This window comes from Gossypium arboreum, chromosome 7, assembly GCF_025698485.1.
Source record: "Gossypium arboreum isolate Shixiya-1 chromosome 7, ASM2569848v2, whole genome shotgun sequence".
NCBI lineage: Eukaryota > Viridiplantae > Streptophyta > Magnoliopsida > Malvales > Malvaceae > Gossypium > Gossypium arboreum.
This window is the reverse complement of record NC_069076.1, coordinates 16326431-16337164: the sequence shown is the minus strand read 5'-3', so window position 1 is coordinate 16337164 and position 10734 is coordinate 16326431. Positions and strand designations below refer to the sequence as shown.

General features: G+C 36.2%; 1 non-coding gene across 1 annotated transcript; it reads left to right on the top strand.

Moving 5' to 3' along the window:
* The first annotated feature begins 604 nt into the window (after window positions 1–604).
* On the top strand, window positions 605–711 carry LOC128296029 (small nucleolar RNA R71). The gene has a single exon (XR_008286577.1). It is a non-coding gene; the product is annotated as a small nucleolar RNA R71 (small nucleolar RNA).
* The last annotated feature ends 10023 nt before the right edge of the window (window positions 712–10734 follow it).

Here is a 10734-nt window from a genome sequence, read left to right as displayed (position 1 = left end):
AGACCAAAACATTGGTTGGAAAGTGAATGTTTGAATTCTCATTGAGTTTGAATAGTTCAATATATATATATAAATTAATATGTTTTATAATTGTTTAAGTGTTCAATATATATATATAGAAATACCACTGAGTGTATACTCAGCGTATGGTTTGTTTCCGTGCGCAGGTTAAGTTAAGGCTAGACCGTTGAATCAGCATCCCAGGCCGATCCCGAATTCAATGAAGTAAAGTATGTTGAGCATTAGTAATGGCATGTACCTAGGATGTTTTATGAGAGTCATTTAGGTTGTAGAAGTATTGATGAAATGAGTAAATTATGGTTGGCAACGGTATGTAGTATGAATTTTGAAATTTACTAAAAATTCGTAGTGATTCTAAATTAGTCCCGAATTGAATTTACTGTTCATATTGGACCGTGAAGGCCTATTAAAGGGACGACATCTTAAAACTAGGATGTGTGTAAATATTTATTTTAATTAATGACCGGAATTGGACTGTACTGACTGGTAATGTCTCGTAACCCTGTTTCGATGACGGTATAGGGTTAGGGGGCGTTACAGGTTCAAACCATTGTGGAAAGTTTAGACCTGTAGCCAAAGAGGTAGCCCATGGTGAAGGCACCTTCTCAATAAATCTTTGTATCTCTCCTATGCATCATAAAGTGTTTCTAAATCCATCTTCACAAAAGAAGAGATATCATTCCTTAATTTTGTCGTTTTAGCCGGCGAAAAATATTTAAGCAAAAATTTTTTTGTCATTTGTTCCCAAGTAGTGATTGACCCTTGTGGTAACGAGTTCAACCACTATTTAGCCTTATTTCGTAATGAAAAGGAAAATAACTGAAGGTGAATGGCATCGTCAGAAATGCCATTAATTTTAAAGGTGTCGCAGAATTCTAGAAAATTTGCTAAATGAGTGTTTAGATCCCCATCCTGCAAACCATCAAATTGAAAAAACTGTTGTATCATTTGAATCGTGTTAAGTTTCAGTTCAAAATTATTTGCAGCAACAGTAGGTCTAACTATACTCGATTCAGTTCCTGTTAAATTAGGCTTAGTATAGTCGTACATAGTACGAGGGGCAGGGTTCTGATTTACTGGATTTGCAGCAACCACAGGAGGTAGTGGATTATTCTAATTATCAGCCATCTCGTCAGTTGTAGTATGGATATCATCCTCTCGCTCTTCCTCTATGTATTGTAGGCTTGGCCTTATTTCTCTTCAATTTCTGCGAGCTGTGCTCTCGATCTCTCTGTCAAAAAGCAAAAGTCCTAACGGGTTCCTCCTACTCATAAACTAGAGACACCTACCAGAAGCAAACAAAAGAAAAATTATAAAAAAAATTAAAATAAAAACAAAATTAAATTGCAATAAAAAATAGCTAAAGTAATAAAAATTAAGTGTTCCTAATATCTTAGTTCCCCTGAAACGACGCCAAAAACTTGATGGTCGCTAAACTAACTAAAAATTCGACTAAGGCAAGCGCACCTATCGAACAGTAGTATAGTTATGGTGAGACCGGAAATATCGTATTCACAAGGACTAAAAGTATTGGTAATTACTATCTTTTTATTATCTAGCTTACGAATTAAGGGATGTTTTAAACTAAGACTAATTATCTAATTGACTAGGATTATGACAGAGATAAAAATTAGAAAATACTTGTTGGACAATAGATGGAGAAGACAATACCCAAGGAAGAATCCACCTAGACTTTACTTATTGCTTCTGAATTAGACGATTTATTTACTTAATCCATAGAAATCCCTGATTTATGTTAATATCTCTCTCGAGACTAAAAACAACTGACTCTAGGTTGATTAATTAAAATCTCTTTCTAATTAAAACCCCTATTGTCGCATTAACTCGATTTATGGACTCCCTTATTAGATTTGACTCTAATCCGGCAGATTTATGTTGTCTTATCTCTAGGATTGCATGTAACTCCACTTAATTATGGAAGATCTACTCTTAAACAGGGACTTTTGCTCCACTGAATAAGCATATCAAAACTTGAATTAATATCCTGGAATATTAAAGTAAGGATTAAAACTTAAAATTAAGAATAAGAACAAGTATTTATAATATAATTCAAATAGTAATAAGATCCGTCTTAGGTTTTATCTCCCTTAGGTATTTAGGGAGTTAGTTCATAATAATGGAAAACATCTCAAAATTGGGAAAACAATAAAACATAAAGAAACCCAAAGAACTTCTAAGGAAATTGAATAGAGATCTTCAGTCTTGAAGTAGATCCTGCTTCCAAGCTGATTCCAATGGCTATCCTTGAGTATTCTCTGCCTTCTACTTTGCGTGTCCCCATTGATCCTCTTCTAGGGTGTTTAAATAGACTTTGGAATGGCCAAAATAGCCCAAAATTAGTTTTTTCCGAATAGAATTAGACTTGGGTTTAATAAGGACACGGCCGTGTGCCACGTCCATGTGAAGGTGCTTAGGCCGTGTGCAATTCTGACCTGATTTAATGTTGACACAGCCATGACAAACGGGCATGTGGCCTGCTTGTGTGTCTCACACGGGCCTGTGGCCTGCCCGTATGACTCACACGGGCGTGTGGTTTAGCTGTGTGAAAGTGCCTAGGTCGTGTGAAATACTGGGATAAGCACATTTTGTTAATTTTTGGCCTGTTTCTTGCTCTTTTCACCTTCCTATGCTCATCTAAGTATAAAACATGAAATTAAAGGATTAGGAGCATCAAATTCACTAAATCTTATGATAAATCGTCCAAAAATAAGCCAAGCATGAGGTAAAAATATGTATATATTATGGTTTATCAATATCCCACAGTCCCTATGTTTAATGTCCTAGGGAACTACCCCTTGTCTCGCATCCTAATAGACTTTCCCATGTTTAGTGTTCTATCTGACTTCTCGTCTTTAACGTCTTTTCGAACAGCCTATGATATTTTAGTATCTTTTAGCGAGGGTCTTACACAGTATCATATGTGTTTATTATACCGACGAACTACTTGGGTTACCATAGTCCAACTATAGCCTTACACCTTATATTCCCCGTGTTTATTGTCCTGGTAGACTACTAGGATACCATAACATCTTCCAACTATGGTTTTAGTCCTCTCTACCATGATTCCATGGCATCTTTTAGCCATGATCTTACTCAATTTAGTCATAGTCCTGTCCACCTGGGTTGTCATAGTCCAACTATAGTCTTACACCTTATATTTCTTGTGTTTACTGTCTCGATAGACTACTAGGATACCATAGTGTCTTTCAACTATGGTCTTAGTCCTGTCTACCATGACTCCATGGCTTCTTTCAGCCATGGTCTTACTCATTTCAGTCATGATGCCATAGCATCTTTTAGCTATGGTATTAGTCCTATCTACCATGATGCCATGGGGTATTTCAGCCACAGTCTTTACTCATTTTAGTCATGATGTCATATCATCTTTCAGCTATGGTCTTACTCATTTTATAGCTTATAGCTTCCGATTGGTCCCATGGCCTAGCCATGATCTTTCATTCATTCTTTCCGTCACATTTCATCTATTCCTCTATTTGTCATCTTATATACTGATGCTTGGACACAACAGTGCCCCTTCCGTAAGGCCTGAAGCTTCACCTATCATGGTTTGTATTCTGTAATGTTGTCTGGTGGTATCTAACGATTTCTCCCTTTTACCTAATCCTAAATTCGTCTAACCCATCAATATTACCCATCGTCTTAACTCATACGATACATTTATTTCACTTACATGTCAACACTAAGTACGCCATCTATTAAAACATGTGATTCTAACTATTTCATGCACAATAATTACCATCGAATAGATATCCATATATTATGCAAATTTTACTCATTCACAGTATACATAATCAATAGAAATCATTAATTGTTTCAAAAATGGGGTAAAAAAAATTCACCTTACTTTCTTATTCTTAACAACTTAGCTTACACGAACGCTAAAGCCTCCTTCATCCTGGAAGCTAACCATAACAACCCTTTATTGGTTAATCTTAAAGACACTCAAGCTTTAAAAACCCATAATTTATAATTATACTAAAGCTTAGAGGATCCTTACTCTACTTTTTCTTCAATCCACAAGTTTGAAGGGATAAAGAAACTTACTAGTTCCCAATCTTTTTTACTTCTAAACTTAAAAAGACAATGCTGAAGAAGACTGACTGAAGAAGACAATGCTCAAGAAGACAAAACTTCCTTTAGCTATATCCTCTTTTCTTCAGACTAACTGAAGAAGATAATGCTTAGGAAGAAAGATTTAGGGCGTAGAATTGAAAGGCATTTTGTTTCCACACACTCCTATATATATTACATCGACACGGTCTCCATAGACCTTTTGTCATGCCCTAAACTTAGAATGTTTTGTTTGCATATTCTAAACACGAATGAGTAATTGGCCTAATGGTTATGTGTTTGTGTAATTTCCTTGAAGTCTTGAGTTTGAACTTCATTAGGTACAAAGGTCAAAAATATTTTTGTGTGTTAGCCAAATTTGTAACTTTAAAAAGTGTTGGACTCTTTAACTTTCTTTTAAAAACAAAAAAAAAAAAGATTTTTATTTTAATTTTCAAATTTTTACTAGTCATCGCATATTTTCTCCCACATTTTCCTCCTTAAATTGCCCAAACTCCATATATTTTTCTCCTTCATTATATTTGTTTCCTTTTCTTTCACCCTTCATATATATATATATATATATATTTTTGTTTTCCTTGCTTTTGCACTTTTTCCATATTATTGCTATACAATCTATCATAGTCCTATGTTGATACCATTTTTGTTAATTTTGTTACTCTATCTGCGTCATTGTCGCCTAGTGTGTCAGTTATTACTCTGTTCACGGACTCCACATTATGTAGTGTAAGTAGTATTAATTAACATTGTTTTCATTTGCCTTGTACTGAACTTCATGTGTTAATGGTCCAATTTAATCGTGTACATTTTGTGTATAGGTGCGCGTGCACGTTGAGATCGTTTTCTACTAGTTGGTTGCTGCCCGTTTCATAGTTAAGGTGTGGGACTTCATTAAGTTATATCATATATGTGTGTGTGCCACACTTAAGTCATATGTTGCTGCCATTTTATGCTAATGTGGTTGTTGTTACCATGTCGTGTTTGTATACTAATTTTACATTAAATACGTTGATGTTGTTTGTCATTTTGTGCTGAATTGGGCTACTGTTTGAACGTTGATTTTTCATGAAAATACCTTGCCATTGTAACGAACATTTGCTGCTATTTTTTTTAGTAAATGTCGCATATGTATGCAATTTTTCTATTAGATGAGTTTAATGTTGCATATATGAGCCTAGTTGTTGTTGTTTTTAGTGCGTAAAATGCCATATATGTGGGTTGGTTTTCGTTTTTTTTTGGTGCACAAACATTGTGCATACATGTGAAGTAGGTTGCTGATTTTTTTGGGGGGTACATGTGCGACATAAGCATGTTGTTTTTGTGATAAGTTTGTTTGTTGAATTATAACCCAGTTAGTGCTAGTATACGAGGCACATAAAGGCTTCTTGGTTAAGTTATTCATTCACAAGTAGTGTCACCGTTGAGTACAATACATATATTTGTTCATTGAAAACACGACTATATAGCATGATATGTTACTATTTATGTATGAAATTTCACATGTGCATGGGGTTGGGTTATTGTTTTGGTTGTCGGAGGAGTTCCGTGGAGTTTTGGTGGCTCTATTCACATTATATATTCTGGAGTTATGACATTGATACTCCACCCCAAAGATTTGTTGGAGTTCTGGCGACTTGTCCACTATATTGGCAGCTTGTTTGCATTATGAATTATTAATGGTAGTTAAACCGTGATATTTGGCAGCTCGAATGTGACTTATATGTTTTCATTGTTTTGGTGTTTGTAGATGAGTTATGGGAACTCATGGTATGTAGCGAATGGTATGGGTAGGACTTGCATCATCTACATAATCATGACATGCATCATATTTAATCGTATCTACAATGTGTTATATGTTTATTTTTTATGTATGCTTTATTATCACTGTATTTTTACTTTAGTCTCACACTGGGCTTTATAAGCTCACCCTCTTAGTGTCACTTTTAGGTAACCTACAAACCTAGGGTTGCGCTCGGCTCAGGACGTCTCAGATCAGTGCATTTTACTTGATTTAACGTTTAATTGACGTGCTAGTTTTTTTTTTATATTTCTGAAGTTGAACCATCAAAATTGTTTTAAACTCAGACCTCTTATTTCATTTTACACTATGTTATAAACGAGATTTTTCTGAAATTGTTAATAGGCCCTATATGCATGTAACTTGATTAAATGTAAACTTGGCTTAAAATACAATACGATAAGTTTAGTAAATATCTATAGTGTTTTAGTTTCTACTGCACATTACTAAATTGTTTTAAGGCATGGGCCTTCAAAAGTAAACCCAGCGTTTCAAAGCCATTCTACAAATGTGTAACCTAGCATAATTAATTATTTGAAGTCAAAATGAGGTTTTACGAATTACAACTCTCTTCCCCAAGTCTTTCCAAAACAATAAGTATAGAAGTTTTTAGCCCCTTCAACCTTATTGGCCACCTCGGTGATCAACGTAAACTTCTATATTCGACCGTAACGTCTAGGCTGGGTTTGGGAGGTTATACCTATACTACTTGTAATGCCCCAAAATCCAGCCTAGAAGTTTAGACCAAATCCTGGAGGTTACATTTGCCACCAAAAGTGGCGGAAACAAAAACTTTAATTTAAACTAAGAAAACCTTTTTGTTCATTATGTTTGAAATAATATTAAACCGATGTCAAACATTCATAAATAAATCCACAGTTTCTAAAGTTCAGTCTACAGTTTGTATAATCATCTTACAAACCAACTTAAAGTTTACCGTATAAAAATTGTGAAATTTTACTTAAGCCGAATCAAACCATATCTATCTGAGACCTCTGGTGCACCGAGTCCGGCTTTAAAACACGAAAAGTACCTGAAAGGAAAGACACTACAGAGATGAGCTACATGAGCTTAGTGTGATTTTGAAACATGAACAGACAATAGACGGAGTGACACAATAAATACTTCAGACAAGCATGTGCATAAAAATATCACTTACAAAAGTCTCAATCAGTATATCAAATACAATATCAAACCACAGAAATGATTTTCAATCATATGCAATCATCAAATCAAATTACTTGACATTAACTATATTGTCAAGAACCAGAAGTTCAAATAAACAGATAGAATGTTTTGACAAACAACGTATATTCAAATGCAAACCGATGCACAAGTCAAAATCCCACCTCACCAACCAAACACCACTTCGTCCATCCAGCACACCACATAAGGGCTATGGTCGTCCACCATGCACACCATATAAAACCATAATAGGTTCATCCACCTAACACACCACAACATGGAACTTTGCCACTTAAGTAACTGTATACAGCTGAGCTGATATACGTATAGGATATTGCAGTGAACCGCTATACAAAAGTATCGCAGTTAAAACTGCTAAGTCTGTCTTCCTTCTCTTCATAACCAGATCCCAAAATTTTCATGTTATGCAACAATGCACACATTACGCATACATTATACAGAAACGAACATTAATATTTCCAGTTGAACAGATTCAGATTTGATTACACTTGTATTTATCACATAAACAAGTAATAAAATTAAAGCCCATAAATGCACCTATATATACGAACCAAACTAAATAGAGGCTTGAACGAGGGTTGGATTACACAGAAACATAAAACGGGCAATTTATGACTCAAAACTAAAATTTTGTAAAATAGGGCCACATGGCCGTGTGGAAGAGTCCAGGTTATGTGGGGGTGTACACACCCATATGGAGGCCACACATGCCCGTGTGGAGGGGACACATGTCCGTGTGAGTAGCTCGTGTAACTCACTGTCCAAAAATGCCAAAAATAAAGAGTAGAAGAGACACGACCATGTGGAGATCTCACACGCTCGTGCGGGACACATGTCCATGTGGCCAGGTTGTGTGGCACCAAAATTTGCCCAAAAACCCTAATTCCCAATTTCACTCAGTCATGTGAGCCACCCATGTGGCCATCCGTATGGTCATGAAACCACTTCGAAACAGTCTAAAATTTGTGATTTTGATGTCGAGACGATTCCCAACACTTGGTAACCCAGAATTATGCCAAAATATACAAAATCTGACGTAATTCAGTAATAATATGATACTTAAAATAATCAATTTCATAAACACAGAAGACATTATCGAATTTCACCTCAATTCTAAACCAAAGTTAGATTATTTCAGAACACACACCTTAGAACATGATATCAAGCAGCACCTCTGATAAAAAGAAACACACAAGGACGATCTCCTTTGACAGAATGATAAATAAATTGCGTAAAACAGAAGAAGCAAAAACAAACACAATTAAAATTAGAAAGGAAAAAAGAATGATAGGAAATAAACAGAAAAGAAAAAAATAAAGAACGTGAAACTTGTTTTTAATTTTAAAGCTAACTTCCGTTCTAAAAAAATAAAATAAAACAACACGAAAACAAATAGATATCAAAAACATTCACAGGAATTCATACAGAAGACCCAGAGATACACTAACACTCAACTAACCACCACATCAATAGGCCCATTCTGGCATTAAAATGCAAAATTGAACCCAAATGTTCAACCCACTCACTGACCTTAACCACAAACCTTAAAACTTCTAACCTCAAATTTTGGGATGTTACACTACCACTCTGTAAAGCCCCAAAATATTTGTTTTTGTATCTGTAAATATTTGACGCAAATGTGTATCTGCTTCAGTGGTTAAGTGTTATGGGTGTATGTGAGAGGTCCCAAGTTCAAGCCCTATCTTTGGTTAATTTTGGTATTTTTTTTACTTAAGCCTTTCACTTGCTCAATAGGTTATATTCAATTATTTGCAAAACCATATTAGAATGAGCCTACTGGTTCAAGTGGTAAGGGAGCTGGTGTATTGGAGGTTCTGTGTACGAAACCCAGCATGAGCGTGGGTATTTATTTTTGCTCAGTGTTTTGTTGAGAGTTTCGGTTGATAGAAAAGTCTGAGTAGTGGTTGTTCGTGGGATTAGTGGAGAGATTTGAGCGATGTGGGAAGTTGGGAATTATCCTCATTATTTTTCTTTTTCAAAAATTTCGATGGCTTTTCCCAAAATTTTTGACGTGGTTCTCTGCTTCTTTGCTGAAATTCTGTTTCCCTTTTCCTCTTCGTTTTTGAATTTTGTTTCAATTTGTTTCCTTTTCGCACACCGTCTGATTTCGCTGATTCGATAAGTGGTGTTAAATGCTTTTATAATCTTGTTTTTCAAATTGCTGTTTGGAGAATTATTCCTAGTTTTGGCAGTAGCAAATTGTGAAGTTCAGGGTTCTCCTATCGCAGATTTGTAGTAAAATCGTATGGAGTGTTGGGGTAAGCATTGAACGTTGTTTTGGACTTTTGTAGGTATCGAGTTTTTGATCAAATTGTGTTTTTGGACTAATTTTCAAGTGTTGTTAGGTCGATTATAGGCTTTGAAAGGCTTGGGAGTGGTTTCTATATCAAATCGGTGTCAGGTGTGTACCCTAAACGCAAAAAAAAAAAAAAGGATTCGGTGAAAGTCGAAAAACATCACTGTAGACACCACACGGGTGTGTGGTCGCCAGTGTGGTAGGCCATGTGCGACAACATGACCCTGTGATCGACGAAGGTCAGGCCGTGCGTAAGACACAACCATGTGATGGCCTGGGTGTGGCCGTGTGGGCCACACAGGCTAAATCGAACTAGGCGTGTGGGTCCACACGGGCATGTGATATCTGGGCCAAGCCGTGTGGTCCACACGAGCAAGGCTAATCTAGGCATGTGAGCCCACACGGACAAGCCCACGGGCATGTGATATCTGGTCCAGGCCATGTGATCTACATGGGCAAGGCCAATCTGGGCGTGTGGGCCTATACGGGCAAGCCATAATGGCATGTGGGCCCATTTAGCTAAATTGTTTCCTAGGGTTGCATGGGTCACCCAAGTCTACTGTAAACCTACTATAGGGTTGATAAGCGCTACTTAAACCCTAAATCGTGTGACCTGAATATATGATATATGTATTGAGCATGTTAAATTTATGCATGTTTATTGATCTGTATGTATTACTGATAACTGAGTTTTAGCATGTAAGCATGTATGTCTATATGTTTGCATTAAGCATGTTTAGTTGCATATGCATTGGGGTGGGATGATTGATTATTGGAGGAAGTGTACTGAAAGGCTTTCATGTCTATTATCTAGCAGCTCAGCTGTAATATTACTGATATGTGCCGTAATCGGTACGACTTGACGTGTAGGGCTGGGTGGGTGTTTTAAACTCCACATGGTGTGTAGGGATGGTCGGAGATAGTGTGTAGAGGCTGGTGGGTAGGATATTGATTTCTGTTATTGTATATATACTATACCTAAGATGGGCTAAAGCCCTAATTTATACCTGAAACTGTATCTGAATGGGCTAAGGCCTAAACTGTATCTGAATCTATAATGGGCTTAAACCCAGACTGTATTTGACTGATATCTATTGTTTGACTGTATGCATGTCTTTTGTGGGGATTACATATTGAGTTTACGTAAACTTACCCCTTTCTATTTTACCTGTATAGGTAATCCCCAAACTTAGATGGATCGGTGCAGCGGAAGACTCAACGGTGACCACATGTTTATTGAACTATTTTAATTTCATTTATGGTTTCTATTTCCTATTTG